We start from the raw sequence: 22650 nt of genomic DNA, 5'->3' as shown, positions 1-22650 counted from the left end.
CTCACACCGCATTTAACACACCCTGATTCGAGGGCAGCATAAGCCGGTAATATGGGCAAAACTGTCCATACCAGTTCCTTATTCTTGATTATTGACCCAGAGTACATAATGCAACAATGTCCGTCTGATACTGGTGGATGCATGGATTCAAGTTCTTGGCCAAGCTTTCTCCTGACAAGGAATCGTATCCTTCCCACTTGTTGCAAGAAAATGTCGTCTGTATGAATGTCACAGTATTCTTCCAGACATCTGACAAGGCTTTTAGATATTTCCTGCGCGTTACTGTCTCCTTCAATTTGCCTAGCAAATGTTAGGAACATCGATTTCGTCACTTTAGTCTGTAGTCCAATTTCTCTCAGAAAGTTTAGACCCAATCTTGTGCATATCGCATCGGGAGGGAATTTGTCTTTTGCTTTCATTTGACTGAACACCTCAAGCTCAGGGTCAAAGAAGTATGACGCTGTATGCAATACTCCGTCTGCTCCTTCAATGAAAGCCAGCGATTGTAATTGTAGGTAATCAATTACATCTTTCCGATTCTCCTCGAGTGAAAGTGTAGACTTTATGGTCAGCAGGTGTTCTATACGACCCTCTAGCGTCATGTTCCGAAAACACGGTAAGATAAAATTGGCATAGATGTAATATATATCACGCTCAGCCACACCCAGTCTCTCGTACAGAGGCGTAAATACATTTCTTGACTTCAGGAAAACTGCAGGGCAGCTTTTTAACCAGGCATCTTGTTCGCATGAAGGAATAGTTGTTGGTAGGACGAAGACAGACGGTAAGTTGCCAATGCTTACATGTTCACCGCTTATGGTCTCAAAGCAGGGCAGGCATTTGATATATTTCACATCTGTGCATCTATCTTGAAAAAAACTAAGTATCTTATCATGCTGAATCTTATTTAGGTTCCTGAAACGAGCAAGAACGTCCTCAGAAATCAAGTGCTTGAGGAGCTTCAAAACCTTGTTTTCGGAACCAATGTCGAAGGCTAGCTGGACAATTAAGGGCAGTGAATGAAAGTCATCCGCAATTTCGAGAATGCCCAACGTTTGCAGCGCTGAAGTAAGTGATGGAGTCATGTCTGTATGAGGAAGGAAGACAGTGCAAGATATCCTGAGAGGCACCAGAAAGAGCCCATGATTCCTCGTCCAGGATTGCGTGCGCGACAAGAGTGGAACAGCGGGTAATATTGCAAAATCACCGAGTCTGTGCGTGATTTCATTGCTGAATTCATCTTTTTGCTTCGCAGATGTGAATTGACACCCCAACAGCTCCCACAAACCCTCGACCCATTGCAATGTCAGTCTGTCAACTGGCAATTGATTGTCTGATGGAATCTTTAACAAAGGGGCATTTACGCTTACCATCTCAGCAATAGCAATGATGTTGAGGTCCTTGAAGACTTCTTGGCTTGCTGGTACATCTTGGAGAAAGTGTACGTGAAGGAAACTCTTCAAATTTTTGGGAAAAAGGTAAGCATAGGGTGACTTAAAGACAGGTTCCTGTCTGGAAAACAACCTTAGAATGCCATCTTGAGTGAGCAGCAGTGGAAGCCCGTGAAATTCAAGTTGATCCACTGTTCTACAGTACTCGATGAGTTTGGTTAAGTGTTCCTCGTCTTGAAGCCTTGATTGTGATATCGAAATAGGAAGTTGAGCACTAAGCCGATTCTTCCCACCAAGGAAGGTCACGACTGCTGACGGTGTGATTTCAAGAACATTAAACGAGGTGCTGTCTTTGTTGCATTTTGCAGATGCTGACAGAACTTTCGAAACAACCGCAGAAGGAGACTCAATGACTGGAAAACCTGTATGCTGGATGATCTTCTTTAGGATGGCAAACTTCTTGTTCTTCTTCAACCTGTTGAAGAATCCGAGGAAGGACTTGGCTGTGAGTAATTCAGAATCAATAGGTGTCCTCCATGTCAGAACTAAGTTATTGTTCTCATCACTTGGGATGAGTACGGGGAAAAGCAGATACCTGATACAGGCGATCCTTTTGTAGATGCTGCTAATGAAATTTTCCCAAAATATGTCGCGTCCATGCAGTGGGAAGAAACCATGATAGACATCTAATATCTTGAGTGTGTCTTCTAATCTGTCATGCGGGATTGGCATGAGCCACCCATATTGAGCACTGATGTAGTCACGAATCCACAACAAAAGCGCTATGTAGGAGGATGAAATGACGTGCTCAAAGAGCAGTTGATTCCACATGGTTTGATAATCTTGAAATTGACTTTGCCATAGATTTCTTCTGCTCTCGTGATCCAGAGCAAAGTAACCATGAACATGGACTGGCAATTCTGTTTCTATAGGAAGAGGCAGGAAACAGTATGCTTTCCCTCTTAACGTTCCACCTGATAAACGAGCAGCAACCCCTCCAACAGGAGTGAGTTTATATTTGATCATGGTTTTTACGTCTATTTCAGTCCATTTTCCACTGCCAAGCTGTTGACATATCACCCAGTGCTCATTCTTTTCCATCCGATGTACGCAGAGTTCGTAGCAAACATCAGCAGACGGCAATTCCTTCACACTTTGACAACTGTTGACAGCTGCAACGTATTCTGATACACGAGCATAGAAACCATTCTTCTTTTCCTCTTCATGTGGTTGAAATTCTACGTGTACTGTTCTTGTAGATGTCAGAAGTCCCTCTTCCGTGATCTCCGATATTTTGATCGTATTGACATTTTTCAGAAAGAGAAGACTTTCTGACGCTGTGCCTTCGAATTCTTTCAGTAGCTCTTTTATTTTGTCCTTGCTCCTCCAGAGTTCGCTGCTTATTTCAGATATGTCTTGTCTAAGAGGAAAGCGGAAAACAGTGTAATGATCGTGAGTAAGACCAAGTCTATCTTCCAGATAACATGGGAAAACATCCGAGAACGTTTGACGCAACTGATCCGAGATAGTGTATAGGCGACCAGGGCTGTAGTGTGATGCCTCTGGTACATACTTACAAAGGGGATCGAACACGCATAGTGTTTGCCCCCCTGTTATGAAACTTGGACAATCACTGAGATGATATACCGTGTTGAAGCCAACTCCATAGCGACCGATCTTGCTCATTTCCCCTCCTTTGCTTCCTTCGCCTAGGTCTTGTATTCCCTCTATATCTTCAGCAGAGAATGACTGATTGTTGAAAACACAAATTGCAGGACCTTGCAGAGGCTTCATATTGTCACAAAACACCTTCTTATTTCCGTGCCGGCGAGGATCATACAAGATGTGGATTTCAGTTGCACCGGCGTCATCTGCATTTTGAAGCAATTCCTTGAGAACTGTTTCCTGGGACGAGTACGACTGAAGAAGGCGCTTGATGCGGGTCGTCAGTTTTTCACGTTGGCCAAATCTTTTTCCTGACAGGTTTTTGACATGCTGTTCGAGCATTTGGCGACGAACATCTGTGATGTTAAGCTGCTTTGCCAGAGAAAAGTTGATGTCAGAATGGCACTGAGAAAGTTGGCAATTTTCAGCGTTTATCCAGTCAACATCTCTATAGCACAGATCTGTTGATGGCTTCATAACATTTAACGTATCTGGGAGAAATGTAGTGGGAACTTTGCTACCAGGCCAGGCTTTCCCAAAAAGGCGTGCAACGGTAATCACAACAGTGATTTCAGAAGTGTGTAACGAGGTACCGGCGCTGCGAATGTAGATATCACGAAGAACTTTTTCATAGTCACGAGCCCCGAATATCTCCTTAACTTCAGCTGTTTTGACAAGGTAGGAATATTTGTTTAAATGTGAAGGAAGCTCAAACAAATATGGTTCAAGGGAATTGCTGACTGATTTTGCCACCTTGGAGGGATGCACAAATACCTTGCCAATTAAAATCCATCGATCTTCTCTGAGTGATTTACTGAGTTCATTCTGTGGTTGATATTTACATTTATTGTTCAAATACTTGTAAATATTGTTGCAACTGCTCACAACCTCATGGGACACGTTTCCATTCTCGACATGATGGCGGATGTTCCATAATTGATTCATGACTTCTTTAAGTGTAGGTTGCCTCACACCTATATCAAGGAAAAGTGACACGTTGTGTGGTAACCTCCATGCACCAGACTCAAAAAGGACTGGGGCTACACTGCTAATCAAATCCATTTGAAATCTGGAGTAGATGCAGTCGGCAGCCATGTATCGATGAAATGATTTCCATGGCAGGGCAGAAGACACGGTGCTGCCATCTGAGACGACTGGTAAAAAAGCTATCCTCATCAATCGTTTCTTGAGGAAATCGTTATTTTTCCACTCAGCTCTGCACAGCATATTCGACAGATACATCATCAATCCATGAGTTCTCTGCAATACATTGTCGTCGCCATCTGCACACAATCTTGCCACTGATTCACATTGTGTGAGGAACCTTTCCACAGAAATGTAATCAGTCATCATTCCAAGATCTTGAAGAGCGGCTAAAGTTTGACTTGATGTGAATTCTTTCTGAGGAAAAACACCATCTGCTTCCGAGAAGAGCTTAGCTGCTTTGCGCTCCGGATGTACGAGATCTTTCGGTGTCCGTAGCAAAGCTTTTCCTCCAGGACTTGACACCGGTATGCATTCAAGGTCTTTCAATTTCTGGCGCAGATTGTTTTTTCTAGAGTTGAGAGCAAACAGTATTAGAGTGTTTCTGTGCTCATCTGATACATAAGAGAGTCGCGGTAAGAAAATGTTGTCAAAAAACCTTTCGTGATCAATCGTTCTTTTCAGCAGTTCAGATTCAAGCCCCGCGCGTATGAAAGCACGCCGTGTTTTTTCGTTCACTTCGACAACAGTGTAGTTGTTCTAAAATGGTAGTTGTCTCAGTCTTTATGCTATCTTCCTCTTGAAGTTCCGGACTCAAAAACACAAGGTCGTTGAATTGCAGAGTCCTTCCATCCTTCCAGAAAAGCGCGGGTTGCGGTGATCCATGTACCACTGCCTGGTAGAATGCATCAAATAATGCGGAACAGTCTCCATCCCTTGGCATAATTTCAGCATCGGGCCACAGGAAATCATACGATACCGAACCATACTTGCCAGTTAATACTTTGAGAAAGTTTTCATCGGATAGCAAGTATATATAGGCTCTGCATACAACGTCTGCTAGGAGAAGGTGGTTCCATTTAGCACGTATCCCCATACCTTCAGTCGTTGGTTTGTAGAGGTGTTGTCTATTGTCAGTCACAACGAAAGCCCCATTGACATGTACAGGCAACATACTTTTTATAGACAATGGTAGGTAGCAGTACACCTCTCCCTGAATTTCGGAGGGATGCGAGTGAAGGGCCATTGCAACTTCTCCCCTTGGAGAGAGTCCCATTTCGGACTCCACTGCTGCCATCCTCTTTGTTGCTTCCGATCCTTCACACGTAGCCCTGATCGAAGTGAATGTGGTCTTTAACACCGTTGTCTCCTTTTGAAAGTAGTCTGCGCCTGATTGAGTCATTTCCTGAGAAACTGACTCTGTACTGAATGTTATGTTATCCTTGACGGTGTTTCCGCATACGCGTTTTTCTGTGCTGAAAAGCATTACAGCCCTTGAAGCATCAGTCGTCTCTGCTGAGAGGTAATACATCGAAACTTTCATGACTGCCCTTGTGAAAATAAGTACGCTTCTGCACGATTCCCACATCTTAAGCAACAGCTCTTTAAGTCTAATGTCGTCATAACTTTCCCTGCTGAGCTCACTTTTTCGTGCTTCCTCTTCACTCCGTAACGGAAGCCGGAAGAGTGTCCCGTCGTAGTGAAACGGCTCTGCAGTCTGAAAGCCAAATATCCCATTGAAAGGCATGAACTGATCTGAAAATCTCCGCAGTTGCTTAGTGCGTTGGAGATTCACTCGTAGGCCGGGTTGAGATTTATCTCGAAGGATGTTACCTAGGTGAGTTGTTTGGGGATCGAAATACTGAATAAACTGCCTACTTACAAAGCAAGGCACATCCGTCAGGTTATACACTGAGTTAAAACCTATCCCAAACCTTCCAATCTTTTCGGGATTCTTCTCCTTCGTTCGGCAACCAAGACGAAGAATATTTGTAAAATCTTCGTCTGTGAATACAGCATCATTGAAGATCCACAGGGCAGGACCTTGGCAGGACTTCATCCCTTGATCAAAGAGTTTTTCCATAGCGTTGGTGTTTTTTCTCATGTCGACCAGAAAACGAACCTCTGTGGCACCAGCATCCTCAGCATTCTGTATCATTTCTTTGAAAATAGCCGAGTCTTCATATGAATTCTTCAGAATGTTACTTATCCGAACAGTCAGTGGTTCCGTCTGGCCCATCGGTGTAATTCCATCCAGATCGTCAGCATCAACGAGCAAACGACTGAGTGGAGGAACGTGCAAAAAGTCAGCAAGGTCCGCTGTTACAAGAGGACTGACGAAAGCGAACGTTTCTCCCTCTTCAGATTGCTCATCATTGACGACTGATTTTAGCCAAGATTTATCAACAAATGCGCTCTCCGCTACTGGTATCAAATGACATCCTTCAGCTTCTGCTGGGACCAATAAACGATCTTGCAAGTGTGGTGGCAGTTCTCCAATTGTTTGGAGCTGTTTCAAGATTTGCATGACAAGACGAAGTTGCTTTGTATGAAAGGCGGTGTCCTGTCCTCTTGGTTGGTCACATGATACCTTCACTTCATGCATGATGTCGATCATTGATTCCGCATCGGTTTTCACTGTTAATATCACTCCAACAGCCCGAAAAAATTCGGCAAATTTACGCATGGCAGGGGGAATTTGTGTTATGTATGGCGACAAATCAAACGGAAGCTCGTTAATACACATTTGTCTTGGGTCTGAAAATCCTTCACCGTTCCATATTAGAGGACCAATAGCTTTCAACTTGGTTATTACAATATCTCCATGTTCTCGCCATTCATTCATGAGGAAATCATAGATGATTTTTACCGCTGGTGCCAGTTCCATGAAATCTGCGTCATGGCACTCTTGAGTCAGGTGGACACATTCCCTCAGCTGCACAATCACATTTTGTAAAGTTGGTTTCTTCGAAGCCATTTGAAGACCTTCGAATACTGGGAGGAGTATGTTGCCCGCTGCTGCGAGTGGGAGTACTGAACCACATAGCATGGAATTCTCTCTTGACAGTAGCAGGGTCTCATTTGGAGTGGAAAGGCATGACGATGGAATGTGGTACCACTGGAGCTGTGCGGGATAGAAAGAAGGTTGAACTTGCTCGTAAGGGATGCACCGCATACTCTTCATGTATGCTCCAACAGTGCAAGATGTTCGCGACGAATAGCCAGACATAATATGAAGATTGTTGGCAAGGAATTTCAGAAAGCAGAGAGCAAAGTCAGCAGTGTTGGACTCAGAGACGCTGTGGAGACAAATGATTGCCTCGTCTGCAGTTACCCTATCCTGGGCTCGCATGCCAAGTTGGCCCAGAGCTGAAAGAATTTCGGGATCCGTGAACGGGTCAACAGGAAAGAATCCTTGATCCCCAAAGAGCTCTTGAAGTGTTGGATCCCGTACGTCAAGCAGTTCAGAAGGTGATTTCAGTGTTGAACTGAGACCGTCAGTAGGAACAACCTTCAGTCTTTGAAGCACATACTTGCTCGATTCACATTCACGTTTGATTTCATCCCAGTGCCGGAGGAGCCAAAGTATGACGCTTCGAACCTCAGATTGGTTATACAAATCACCTTCATCAATTTCCTGCACAACATACATGATCATATTGAAGTTTGACACAGGTGTTATTTTAAGTTTTCTCATGAGAGGTATTGAACTGTGTTGCGCCTTGATGACAGGTCTTTGTAATTTGACAGGGTAAGGGAGCTTTCCAGATTCATTCGCAGAAGTGTCAATGTAACCGATTGATTCCCTTGCACTCACTATGGATGAATATGATGCAACAGAGCCCTGAAAAGTCTTGAACAGTGGAAGGGAGATCAATATATTATGAACTGGGAAATTGATTGTAGCGTGTCCGATACACTCAATGAAGAGCTCACGTTCCCTATCATTGAGGTCGTGCAACTTGTTGGCAAGAGAAGCATGGTCTGTGTTCAAAGTTGCCCTCAGTATCCCATCAGGAACCGGTAAATGAATGTACCCCTGAGATAGTGTTGACGGGTGTCGGATGACGTAGTCCGTACAGTTCAGCGTGTCTATGCCAAGTTTGACGAGGACCTCTTCAAGATGTCCATCCAGAGTCAACTTTCCGTTATTTTTGACAATCAAAGTAGATACTTTGGAAAGTGGCTTGAGAGCAACTTCAGAAGCATATCCATCGGGAAGTGGGATGAGAGGCATCCCTTCAAAAAGGGACAGACTGTCCCTACTCTCCATGTACAACATGTTCCAGATTGTTTTCAACCATGCAGCAGGAGGGTGGTTGCCAATTCCCGGCTGCCAAAAGACCGTTCTATTCTCCCAGTTCTGCAAACATCTTTTGAGAAGAGCAGCAACTGCCTGCAGGGTCAAAACCTCCAGCTGAAACTGACCAGTTTTAGCTGTTAAATAAAGGGAAATAGAATAACAAATAAGCATAGCAATCTCCTTCAATTTGTGACGTCAACTGTCATTCTTACGTATCTAGACTATATGCTGTTTCCTTGAAAACAATCACATTTTAGCATACAAAGTCTACAAAGACTTAATCGCTGTTCTCTATATTTGAATGTATTATAGACATCACTATCAACACAGACATGTGGCTTTTCAATTTTATTACATAAACCGTATTCTTCAAATCGTCTTCCTGGGTTATATCAGACAGTAAATAGATAACCGAAAAGGTATCCCTGGGGACAGGTTGTTCGCACAGGTTGTTCACCCTTATATTGTCTGACCATGTTGGTGTATATGTATATCATATCCGGGCAATTGCGCCCAGAGGGCAATTACCCCCGGCTAAGTAGATGTACTGGTTAGTGGTAAGGTTAGAGTAAAGATTAGGGTTAGGTTTATGGTTAGGGGTTTGGGTTAGGGTTAGGATTAGGTTCAGGATTAGGATTAGGGCCATGGAAAGGATCCAGGATTATTTCCAAGGGGTTAATTGCCCTAGACCCATGTATATGAATATTTACATTGATATGTGTACCCCCTACGTATTTGTGAATATCATTGCTTTTAGATCGCAATTAGAGCAGTGTCCGCATTTCTTACTTTTCCTTCGAAAACACGTTATGTAAGCACATATTTTTGCAGAGTGAAAATGGACGAAAAGAACTATACTTACTGACTTCGACGAGGAGATTTCGAAGTTGCTGTGATTCTGATCTTCGGATGAAAGACTGATATTCTCCAGGAATGACAGCGCGAGGAAATTGAGCAGTTGGAATGTAGACTTTTGCGTTTGACTCTTCAAATGGGACGAAACTGCCGTCATCGAGAGGGAGTAATGGCAGTGCGGTGAGCTCGGAAAAATCTCTGTCGGACATGATATACTCGAGAAGCAAAAGCTTCTCCTGACTGTCGAGATCTTCTAGAACGGTTTCATTGTGTCGGATGCAGCGTCGAAGGATCGACGGGGTTGTTGTGATGACATTTCCTTTAAAGTATTTCCTTATGCACTTCATGCAGAACTCGGGGAGTGACGCGTATGGGTGATCGGCAATGCGTAGGCATTTCAATACTACCGTTTCCACGTCTTTTCCCACGGACAAATCCTTTAAGATGACATCTTCAACTCTTAGCCATCCTCTGTTCTCACTGTGTATGACACGTTCTTTAAATAGTGCATTGAAGAAAGGCTCTAGAATAATCTTCCATTTCTCAAGAACGTATGGCTCATCGGGCCATGTGCGGTAGATGCTCTCCACTCTGATGTCTTTTTTGTCAATGGCAGTCGTTATCGCTTTGACATATAGGGACGGAATAAGCTGTCTCACAAGCAATTCGTTCCATTTCGCGGGGACGTCCGTCTGGTCTGGACCAGGCCACTTGATTGCCCGGCGGTCACTCTGAAGTCCAAAGAACCCATGCAGATGGACTGGTAATCCAGTGCGGCTTTCTTCTCCCGGTGGAAGTGGTAGGAAACAAAAGACCCTTCCTGAATATCTGTCACCTTCTGTGGTATTGATAGGAGCGGCAATGCCCGTCCATGGCAGAAACTTTTGCTCAGCTGCCATAGTAGAAAGTTGTGAACTCATAGAGGCACCTGCGATATGGTGGCACACAATCCAACGAGTAGTCTTTGAACCTTCCAAGTTTTCAGAACTTATCGTAACATCCCGCGATATGTGAAGATCTTCTCGATCAGCGACATCTTTGGAGCAATACTCCTTCAATTGCAGTGTGAATTGATCTTGTTCAATCGATAGTTCCTCATGAGACGTCGCAGTTGCTTTCACACTGGCGATGAGACGGGAATCCTGTTCAGCCGTTCGCTTTAAAACTTCAACTTCTCTCAACGAACGTAAGAAGAGCATTACTAATTCCGCGTCGACGAGGAAAGCGTCAAGGAGATCATCCATCTTTTTTTCATTTGTGTATACTTTGCTGCAGAGATCACTTTCGGTTGCGCGGAGCGGGAATCTAAACAATGTCCCATCGAAATATCCAGCACTGATCCCGTCTTCTACATCATCGAAAAGGCCTCGATAAGGTTGGAACTGGTCCTCGCAAGCATTAAATATTTGTTGATCTTTTGAGTTTTGAAGGTTAAACCGAAATCCGGTCTGAGGACGTCGGCGAATCCTGAAATGGCTCTCCAGTGGATCTAAGAAGGCTACACTGTGATCACTCATGATGCTCGGTAGGTCTGCAAAGTAAATGAAAGCTCCCATAAAACATTATGCACAGGTTTATTAACAGCAAAGTTTAGTATGCTCTTTAGAGTATCATATGATATATTGGGCATTCCTCGGTCGATTCTACTGCATGATAAAGAAAAAATATGCTAAGGACGCACACATTATATAAGTCATTATCGCTATGACTGAAATTTTACCACTTACAGTCGCCATTACCCGAAAGACATATCAAATATTCCTATTTGTGATTATTGCAATCATTGCTATTATCATATGCATATATAATGCTTCATTTTCAGTTGTTTAAATCTGCTGTTAGTAGATTGTTTTGTCTTTCCTTTCTTTTCCAATCACACATTTTCCTCTCGTTACAGATTGTTCGAGAGTTAAAAATTACTTTTGCTCTTGATACAACCGTTATCATGATATGTACTTAAGTTTAACTTCTTACAGGAAGCGAATGTCGCTGAATCTGTCATCTCAATGAAACAATGCGCCATTACCTACAACATACATAATGTTTATTCGGTAACAAATTAACAGAACAAGCATTACCTGTAATGTGGTACACGGAGTTGAAACCGATGCCAAATCTGCCGACCTTGAGAGGGTCTTCCTGTTTGTTGCTGCGTGCTGGCTTCTGTATTCCCTCCCAGTCCTTTTGCTTGAATTTGGCACTGTTATAGGAGTACAAGGCGGGGCCCTGGTACGGTGCCAGGGATTCACTGAATAGCGTTTGTGTACCATACTGTCTGACATCGTAGAGAAATTTAACCTTCTCTGCTCCAGCGTCTTCAGCATTTTGGAGAATTTCCTTTTTAAAGGCAAAAAAAAAGTATACCCAAGTAACGATCCTCCTTCAAAAGCATGGAATTCAAAGAGTATACACTGTAAAAACATCGCTTTAGATTTAAAGCCATGGGTGTTAACTCTAGCACCGATCAAGAGTCAACAGAGGACCACACCCACAGGTGTAGAAAGTATGTTGTGATGGTGTTGAAAAGTGTTCACCTGGCACTTCGTGGTGTTAATTTGACACTGCAGCTGGTGATATTTTTGACACTTCGCTGATGTTAATTCAACAATGACGCCACATGGTGTTGACTTGATATTGCTGGTGTTGATGTCAATGGTATAACACCCGCCCAGCTTCAACAGGAGACCACACCAACTGGTGTTACTGTGGTGTAAAAGTGTTCACACCTTTTTTTTAGTTCAAAATCAACAAAAAGAACAGTAACTAAGAAACTATTCAGCAAACAATTTTATATTTTGAAGTGACACCCGGAGGTGTTAATCTAACACTACAAATGAACACCGGAAATTTAACATCAGCTCGGTGTTTCATATTCAACACCGGACTTTTTGCAGTGTATCATCGCACTCAATATGTTGCTCCTCGTGGTGAAAAAAAAAAGAAGTCAAGTCTAGTGTATAGTCTAATGAAACGCATCGATACACGTTCATCTCTTATTTTACAGAGCCAAAATGTTTCATTTTTGAACCTCTGGAATATACGTTGCACACTGCGTCTTGGCCCTTAACATATTAAATACGCGCTTGATCTCCTGAATGACCAAAAAAAAATAAAAATGAGAATAATTACTATACGTGTATATGCCTGGGTATGCACGGTAAGCCTTCTTAATCTATTGAAATGGACCCTGTTGTTATATCATTAACTCAGCATTGCCAGTTACCTACTAAGCTGCTTGAAGAGGGCATCGTTGGTAAAACATGATAATCCAAACTTGATCTAAGCGCTGGGAAGGGTCTAAATTTAGGACATGGAAAACGGATTTAATTATTTCATTTACCAATTATTCACCACTTGATCTAAAAAGAGTACATTTTGATAACATATTATTTTGCTGATTGACAGAAGAGACTAAAGGATTGTTACATGTTCTCTCCATTGATACTTTCCTTGAACTTTTAATTTTCCAAATCGATTGCTTGAAGAAGAACCTGAAATACACTTGTCATATCTCTCTCCGTGTAACATTCCACAGCTACTCCGTCAGAGGTTATGAATATACAAAGTACTGCACATATTATCATACGAGATATCAGAAACGTGCAAAATATAGTTATACGGGGTCAAAGCATTTACCTTTATTATCTGACCATCACTGTAATCTCGCAGAATCTTCTTCAGGTAAGTTACGAGCGGAGGTACCGTTATACCAAATTGGTCTAAGAAGAAATAATTTCCAAAGAACAGATATGGGAATGGCTTTTAATCAAAAGAGTGATTGGCATGAATATAATGCTCCATGAATATTTTGTCACTTCTGCTAAATTCATACTATCCTTTTGATGTCTGATGAACAGATTTCATCCGTACCAGACTTCTCTTCTTGAATCAACTTAATTTCGACAATCATTTTCGTTTGATGTTTAATCAATATTGTTTCAGTAAAGCACAGAGGATGCAATGAGAAGACAGGATTTTCACAAGATTTATACTATAATGATTATGTCACTGCTAATGTGGTAATTAAAGGATCTGGTATTTTATTCAATTTATTTCTACTTGGGATACAGTCATTATGTAATGATATTTTGGTTAATCTTGTTTCGGTCTTTTGTAGAATTGCCATAGATAGAGTTGAGAGCATTTTGAGAGAGTACTTGGTGTTGAGAGCACAATTTATTGGCACGTCTTTATTTAGGTTCAAATCAAAAAGTGATATACTCATTAGATGTTGTTGGAATTTAAAAAATGTAGAATAAAGTGACAAAAAGACGAGTAGATGCAAATTCCTCATAGAAGCAATATTAAGCCTATCAGAAATTACCCCCAAAAATAATACTGCGGCCCTATGAAGATCATATTGTACTCATTTTTTATATTTTCAATTTCAATTTCAATTTATTTTCGTATTTCTCGATGGAAAATACATGGTATATAACAAAATAGAATACAGAATGTCCAGCTTGGATATATACATGAAGAAATAGGAATACAAAAGTAATACATAACGGTCGATGTGTCATTTTCAATCAAAGTAAAGGATGCGAAGAGAAATACGATGGAACCTACTAAAAAGCAAAGCTTGTTGAGTGTAGGTCCCAACAAAAGCCTAGTAAGGGGAACAGGATGAGGAGCACGGGTACAATTAAGACCAAAAGTAATGATAAACAAAAGAGAATGACTATTACTCGGGGCTCAGAAGATTCTTCTCACATGCATTTATGTGTGTGATAAAATGAGAACAAGTAACCACATGCTGCACACTATAGCAGTTGCTCTCATAGCAATTTAGACATGGGAGTGACAATGACGTGAATACTTAAGTACTATTAGGGTTTAAACATTCCGGCTTCCATAGACACGGGGAAAGATTAAAAAAATGGAGAACATGAATCAATTGCAATTCCTATATGTGATATACCAGCCAGCTGCAATGATGCATAAAAGAAAGGAAAAAAAGAAAGGAGGGGAAACTATGCGACACGACCAAGGTCTTACTAGAAGTGGAAGGAAAAACACCGATGGGAAGGAATTTGAGAGAGCATGCAACTAAAATGTATATGCATGAGTCTGTTCACATGGCAACAACCGAGTAGTATAACAGAGCAGCTATCAGCATAATAAAAAGGAATTTTAGTGCACTTGTGTGTTGTAGCTATTCAATACATGCTGTCTGAGTTTACGCTTAAAGGATGATAATGACAAGCAGCTTTTAACCTCTGTTGGGAGATCATTCCAATATTTAGGACCTGTATACATAATTGTGTTTTTAGCGAAAACTGTTCGAGTTCGTGGAAGGTGATAAGCGTCACTCTGGCGAGTTGGATAGTGGTGGACAGAATTGTTTCTTATGAACATCTGTAAAAAGACACCAGGAAGATCTTTTGAGGAAAGTTTATACATAAAAATACCTAGATTATAACCAAACAAATCTATCAGTTTTAAAATCTTATTTTTCTGAAATAAGGCGTTAGTGTGAGATAAATACCCAGCATGGTTAATAATTCTGATCGCTCGCTTTTGAAGAAGAAAAAGTGAATCCAGTAAGTATTTAGATGCGTTACCCCACGCAAGAATTCCATAATTAAGATATGGGGAAATCATGGTTGAATATACAACCTGCAAGATATGGTTGGGCAAAAAATGTTTCAGTTTGTTTAGGATTCCTGTATTTCGTGACAAAATTTTGCATAAAAAATTAAAGTGAGTTTTCCAGGAAAGGTCACCATCGATGTAAAGTCCTAAAAACTTTGTACTATCTACTCGGGTTAAGTTAATATCATTAATCTTAACATCAGGAATAACTTGCAAGGAATTGCTAAATAACATATAATGTGTTTTATCAACATTTAATGATAACTTGTTAGCGTAAATCCAGGACTGAACAGATTTCAATTCATTATTCATTATACTTACGAGGGTATTGGGATTGCGGTGAGATAGAAATAAATTTGTATCATCAGCGAAACAAATAAAAGAAAAAATCTGTGACGAATTTTGGAGATCGTTGATGTACAGGATGAATAAAAGTGGGCCAAGAAGAGAACCCTGGGGGACACCGCAAGAAGTTGACGTCATACCTGACTCATAGCCATTTATATAAACAAATTGTTTTCTGTTTGTGAGATAGTCTTTAAACCACTCTAAAGCCCTCCCACGGATACCGTAATGGCTTAACTTATAATGCAAAATTTGATGGTCAATGGTATCAAAAGCCTTCGAAAAATCGAGAAAAACACCGATGGTGTGGGAAGCATCATCTAAAGCATGAGCTACTTTATCAATGAAGGCTAATAATGCGTGAGTTGTGCTATGCTGTTTTCTGAATCCAAATTGGAAATTAGAAAGAATATTGCAATTAACAAGAAATCTAAGAGTTCGTTTATAAACAAGCCTTCAAGAATTTTTGAGACTGAGGTTAAGAGAGATATCGGGCGATAATTGCTCACAAATTCTTTTGGACCCTTTTTGTATATGGGAACAACTCGAGCGATTTTCATATTATCTGGGACTTTGCCACTAGATAAAGATTGATTGAAAATATAAGTGAGTGGAGAAATTATTTCATTTATTATATTCTTCAGAAGAAAAGCCGAAATACCATCATTACCTATACTTTTCTTAATATTTAGGTTATCAACAATTTCTTTGATTTCTTCTTCAACAATAGGAATGAAAAACATGGTTTGTACATTCCTGTCTTTTAAAAAAGAATGAAAAGTTGTCTGGGTATTTGGTATTTTGCTAGCAAGATCAGGTCCTAAGTTAACAAAGTAATCATTGAATACATCGGCCATTTCCTGTGGATCATCAACTTGATGACCGTCATTCAAAATATGAGTAGGGGAATTTGTAACAGTGCTAGATTTCAAAGCTGTGTTTATCACCCTCCACGTACTCTTAATGTCGAACTTGCATTTTTCAAACTGATTTGCAAAATACAGTTGCTTGGCTAAGCGCAACGAAGAAGTAAGTACATTGCGGTAACGAATATAACGGGATTTGGTTACATCATTCGGAGATTTTCGGTATCTGTAAAACAATTTATTCTTCCTATTGATAGACCTAAGTAGGGACTTTGAAATCCATGGTTGTTTTGGTACTCTCTTATAATTCGATCTGAATCGTCTAAATAAGGGTATATAAACATTACACATATTTATAAGGATGTTCATAAAAACATCAAAGGACGAATTTTCATTTCTTTGGTTATAAACAGAGGACCAATCAACTGACCTCAATCCCTCTCTAAGTCTATCAAGATTACATTCGGACATATCACGAGAACCTGAATTAAGGGTTGGCATTTTCCTAATAGAAAACTGTGGTACAAGCGCATATATCGGGAAATGATCGGTGATATCAGAAACTACAATACCAGAAGTAACATCAGTAAAAACATTATTAACGAATATATTATCAATGAGAGTAGAAGTAGCATCAGATATCCGAGTAGGTTTCCTGATAAGAGGAATGAAGGATTTTGACAACATGAAATTAAGAAAATCTTGACTGCATAAAGCGTCATTACAATTTAAAAGATTTATATTAAAATCACCCATAATGAAGCATGTCTTAGTATCAAAATAATCATTAGAGAGAAGATTGTGAAACCGCTCAGTGAATTCATTAAGGTTGGAATGCGGAGGTCTATAAATTTCCCCAAAAATGATATTCCCCTTAGTAGGGGTCATGACCTCAATAAAAATACTCTCAAGGCATTCAGACATGATACAATATTCATTTAACAGTTTATGGTTTAAATTTTGCGTGACGTAAAAACCAACACCACCACCTCTTTTAGTAATCCTGTTGTTGGTAACTAATTTAAAACCGTCTATGGTAAATAGAGAAATATTATTATATGCAAATAAGGGCAATCTATACTTTGTCGGAAATGAAATATATGAAATGAAATATATGAAATGAAGAGAATAGTCGCTAAGACGCTATAGCAGTGCTGAAATGTTTCATTTTTGTATGGGTATGAAGTGATAAGACAAAGTATTGTATTATGTGCAAGGCGTTGGCAGAAATATAATCATTCGTCTCTCAGTTAGACGAATTCCTCTGAATCCGCCAATTTGTCAACTATAGAAAATTTGAATTCTTTTTTCTTAGTAGCACCATAAAAATGCAAAAAGGGAGAAAGAAAAGGAAATTCAATTTGCATCTACAAGAAACGTGATGGAAAGGTTAGAATCAAAGAGAAAGAAAAAAATGAAGAATATGCTCGTACCTCGGTGTTATAAGTGAGAGAAATCCTTAAACATTCCGAAAGAATACTCGCGGGTAAGTCCCTTTGAGCTTGTGGGATATAGCGACTTGTTGTTTGTGTTTGCGTGTGATTTCTTGTAAACTTCTCGTAACATTTAAACATACGATCACTTCAATTCAAAGAAATTAGACAGTTTACTTACGGTCAGAATCATCAAGGTCCGGATCCTGAGTTGATCGGCGAAAATTAAACGAACAAACAAACAAATAAAGGGAAGAATGTTGAGAAGGTAATAATATAGCTGGATCCTGTGTTATCATAATCGTTAACCCCTTTTGAATCAGGACATGAAGTTTTCAAAATACAAACTATTCAACGCTTATATGGTAATCTACTCATTTTGAATGAGAAGAAGAATGTTTATTTCTCTGATGCCAAAACTTCATATGCCATATGACTTATGAAAAAGGACAATGTTTTGATATGATCAACAAAATCCAGAAATTAAAAAAATAATAAATTTCCTTCCTTGAAGCTCATTTTATTAAGGAAATCGTATAGTTTTGGTTGAGACCTAACTTCAGCTTTCTAACATATGTTGGTGGCTGAAATATCCCCCCCCCCAAAAAAAAAGCAATCCTAATAAAAGGTGGGACCCACCTTTTATTAGGATCGCTTTGTTTTGCTTTTTTTGTTTTGATGTCTCAGCCATTCCAAAACCTATTTTCATCTAATAAACTTTTGATTCCCTTAGAATTGTATGCACTGTAGTATTTCATATGGTTTCTTGGTATCTCGTAAAAAGTTAAAAGCCCAAACCTCATCTCAACCAATACTATCATCCCTTTAATATTAGATTGAAATAATTCACTGGCATCAATCTATTAACCACATCATACCTACAGACGGTTATGAGTAGCCTATCATTTTCTCATGTTCTCGGAGGTATTATTATTTTCTTCTTAATCATTCATCCTTGCACTTTACCCCCTCCCCTCGAAAAAAAAATATATATATACATAGAAGACATGATTACAACAATCTATATTCATATATTTATATTTGCCGATTTATCTCACTGATCATCCTACAGAATTGCATAAATCCAATCCATCAAGATATTATCTAAATGCGCCAAGGTGTTAACCGGAAAAACCTCACAGCTTTCCCGAGACAAAACGTCACTGGTAATTACATGAACAAATTAAATGATGGCTGTCATGGCATCAGATTGTAATACTTATACGATGAAGGTTTCTAATGCAGCAGATCTTTTTAAAAAAAAACTGCTAAAGCACTCACCATGGTTGAAGTCGTCGACAGAACGTTTCAAAGCGGTAGAGTTCAAGTTACGAAAAAGGAGACAAGCTGATTGATTGTTTGTGCAACTTCCTAGGTATGAAAGCGACTCTCTCTGTCCTGCTGTCCATGCCGTGTCCCTGATACAGTGGTTTTCATTCATCCATGGAAAAGTTGAAATCTATAAGAGGAGTCATAACACAATATAAACAGCTTTGATGCAAAACTTACGACTAGGTTATATTGTTCTCTCAGTAGTATGACGTCTTCTTTCGAAGAATCCTTCGAACTATCAAATATGTAGGTATCACTGTTCCACCCCTCCCTATATAACGATGTGGCTAGCGGGCCGTTTCAATGAAGTGACTTCAAAGATGGACTAAGGCATTTATACTGTGAAGATATTACCGAAGTTTTGTGACTGACTTTGCAGTTCGCCCCTGAAAAATGCTCACAAGTGAACCGACCTGTTCCTAATTCCATGCATTTGACAATATTGTTTTGGAAAACCGCTGCTTTGCGCCCAAAAAACCTGCTGTCAATGATATTAGCTCCTAATCTCAACGTTGATCCAATCTCTGATCTCCTACGTGCAGACAAACAGAAAATCGCGTCCACCCAGCAAGAGCATGTAAGAGCAGAATAATCAGATAGGAGGCTCACGCCACCGAATATGAGCTGTGAACACTGTGAGCACTGGACGCGGCTGGGCATGCGCCACGCGAGGTTCAATGAGCGGTTAAGGTGAAAATACATAACAATCATGTTCAAATCGGCTTTAATGGCAGAAGTTAAAAGGAAGTCCCATCCTGATTTCACTGTCTATTGCGTCAAATGAGACATGAGAAACAGAGAAGTAAATCACTGAAATTTCGCGGAAAATCGGGCCTAGATAAGCAGTTTACAATTGCAACATTCTACAGAGTAAGACAAGTTGGCAAATTTGTGTTTTATGTTGGTTTGGACAGCTCTCCATATTTTGTTTTCAACACACATTTCACAAATTTCTTTTTTTTTTTTCTTAAACGTTCGGGCGTTAACAGAAATTATCCTTTGAGGTACGCATGCAAAAGCAAACTTGAGAAATTAGATTTAACATGTTACCAGTGCAGCGAGACGGACTTGCGTCTGAATGATCATTCATTTTCATTCATTAAAGTAATACTGGATTTGACCAGCAATGATTGCTTTCCTTCAATTACTTGATAGCTTATCAACATGTACGAACTAATCATAAACGAAGGCGTTAACAGAACTTTAAGAAAGGGTGAGTTCAATGTGCGAAAAAGGAGACACACTGAATCATTTTTATTGCTCAATTTCCTCAGATTCTCTTCGTCGGATTGCGCAATGGACGTGTAGAGGGTTGTCAGGTTGCGCAACCACCGACTCTGCTTTCCATCTTGTTTTTCTTCCGGTCTTTCTGATCCTTGCCTACTAGTATCTATTAAAAGGTTTGTATAAACTGAGTCACATCATAGTTTTTCCTCATATCTTACTATCAATTGATATTGTCCCAATGTAAAGCTTGATCTTACTTGGGAGCATTCCCTGTTACTGAAAACAAAAATCCACTGCTGCCGATATTTCACTTCATTTATTTCATTCTCATGTTTTTTCTTCCAACAAAACATAACACAAAGTAAAGACATGGCCAGCGAGCAATGTTCGATCAAAATGGTTTTAAAGATGCACTTAAGAGGTAGAATTAACCAGAATCCCAGAGATTTCATAAACATTGGACCTAGAATATGTTTTTTTTTTAATTAAGGGTTCTATTGTTTTCATGAATCAATGATACAAGCAATGACCACATTTGTTGATTGGTTGTGGAGATAATGCATAGCTTAATAAGTGTTCAAAATAATTGACCTGCACACAAATCTTTGCTGAAATTTCCCTTTGAAACGCGAAATTTCGCATCAGCTTTGATTAAGGTGTTTTGGTAACCTTGCAATGCGAACTTGAATAGGAGAAAGAATCATTGTTGTGTTCACTGAACTATTAACCAAAAACGTTTTGTGGGGATATCTGCATGTGTGCGTGTGTGTGTGTGTGTGTGTAGGTAGGTATGTGTATGTGTCGAGATGTGTGTAGCGGGCCTGACATGCAAGGTAGCGTTTGTTGTGATTTCGATCAAGTTGAACTAAAGCTAAGTGGGGTGGCAGGCATTTCGCTGTAAGCTGGAATAAGGCGAATTTCACTGCCCACAACTATTTTGGAGCTTCAGCGCTGTTATTAATTTTCAAAACTTAATAATTTGCATTATCAAATAGAGAGTAAAACTTTGCTCACCTGAAGCGCAGCCTGGGAATGATAACCCATTAATTTGTATCGAAATCCTATCTATATTCGAAACTTTCATTATCGATTGGTTGATGTATACTTTCTGGTAGGATGCGGCATTTGAAAACAAATCCATATTCGGGCTGGATGAGCTTAAAGACAAAGTTCTATAATGTTCATGCCTCTTGCAAAATACACAAAAAGGAAAACATTATCTTTTTTTCTCTTTCTTTTTCTTTTTTGTTGGTTTTGTTGTAAAGAACGTGGGTGGCTGTCGCTGCCAGAATCCATAGAGATAATGCAAATTTCCTTCCTGACGGATATAGGACCCTGAACAGCCGCTGAATGAATTTCGATTAGTTTGATACATGCAGGGTTAACAGGATGAACTTGCTTAATGGCACATGAAAGTTATAGTCATATTCCGAAAGAATACACGGTATACAGCGCTTACATGGGCGGCAGAACGGAAGGGGGTTGGGGGCTACAGCCCTCCTCCCATATTAACACATAGGCCTACCCACAGAGTTTTGGCTCTTCAAAAAAAAAAATAGAGAAAAAGAAATCATAACAAAGCCCATAATATGCTGAGGGTTCGGTTTGGGGATAAGGAGACTACTAGAGTTTATGACACCAGGACAACAAATTAAACAAAAATAACAGAAGAATTCCTTTAAAAAAAAAAACATCATTTTTCATTTGAATTACATATTCCATCTGTTTGTTACTCACATTATGTTAAGGGTATGTCATTCCCCATACTTTCTGAAAGAGGTGAGTCAAGTGCTCTTGGCATTAAGGTAGAAAAGTGAAAGTATGTTCAATTTTCTTTATCTTTTCTTTATATTGTTGTCCACACATGATGTCATAAACTGAAGTAATCTCCTTATCCAGTCATTACAACACCAAAATTTCAGAAATTCATAACTTTTGCATCGATTGTCCGATTTTCCTCAAACTTTCACTGATGTGTTCTGATAATGTTGCTGCTTTCACTCAATCTACGTTGCTCTTTGGGTTAAGTTGGTTTTAGCTGTACTTTGTTTTCGGTTGTCATGGACACGTGTTAAACATGGGACAAGCGTTTCCGGCTCACTTGAATTAATGTTGATGGACAATCAACGCTTCCCTGACGGCCTCAGGAATAACACTTTAATCTTCGAGAGAGAGATATAACAAAACGCCCAAATTGAAATAATGCTCGACACTGGTGATAAACATATGAAGACATGAATATAAGAACCACCCAAGTCCAATTTTTGGCCAAATTCAGTTTGACATGGGAAATTGTAGCTTATGCATGGACTCATCTTGTGTATGAATGATAAATCCTAATTACCCCCGGAAGTGCCTGAAATGAATGAGTTAAATCTTATATTAATGTCAGAATGAAGGACTTGGGTCATTCTAACATTCATATTATAGCGCCCTCTCTCATCCTTCTCTCGTCTCTATAGCAGAATATCATGTATATGAATCAAAGAACGACCCAAGTCCATATGAATCAAAGAACGACCCAAGTCCACCACACAAAATGGCCTCTCCACAATTAATGTAAATGTTAATTGTCATAATAATATATGTTCTAATTTAAATGTTGCCTTCCCATCACAGTTAAATAGAATATTATTGGACAAATAAAAAAGATA

The 22650-nt window shown here is 39.8% G+C and overlaps 1 pseudogene; it reads right to left on the bottom strand.

Annotated features, from left to right (window-relative positions):
* Nucleotide 1: 1 nt before the first annotated feature.
* On the bottom strand, nt 2-19275 carry LOC139720261 (sacsin-like; annotated as a pseudogene).
* Nucleotides 19276-22650: the final 3375 nt, after the last annotated feature.

Source organism: Diadema antillarum, unplaced genomic scaffold, assembly GCF_040938485.1.
Source record: "Diadema antillarum isolate AM-2024a unplaced genomic scaffold, OU_Dant_1.0 scf00000125, whole genome shotgun sequence".
NCBI classification, from domain to species: Eukaryota; Metazoa; Echinodermata; class Echinoidea; order Diadematoida; family Diadematidae; genus Diadema; species Diadema antillarum.
This window is presented reverse-complemented; position numbering and strand designations above follow the sequence as displayed.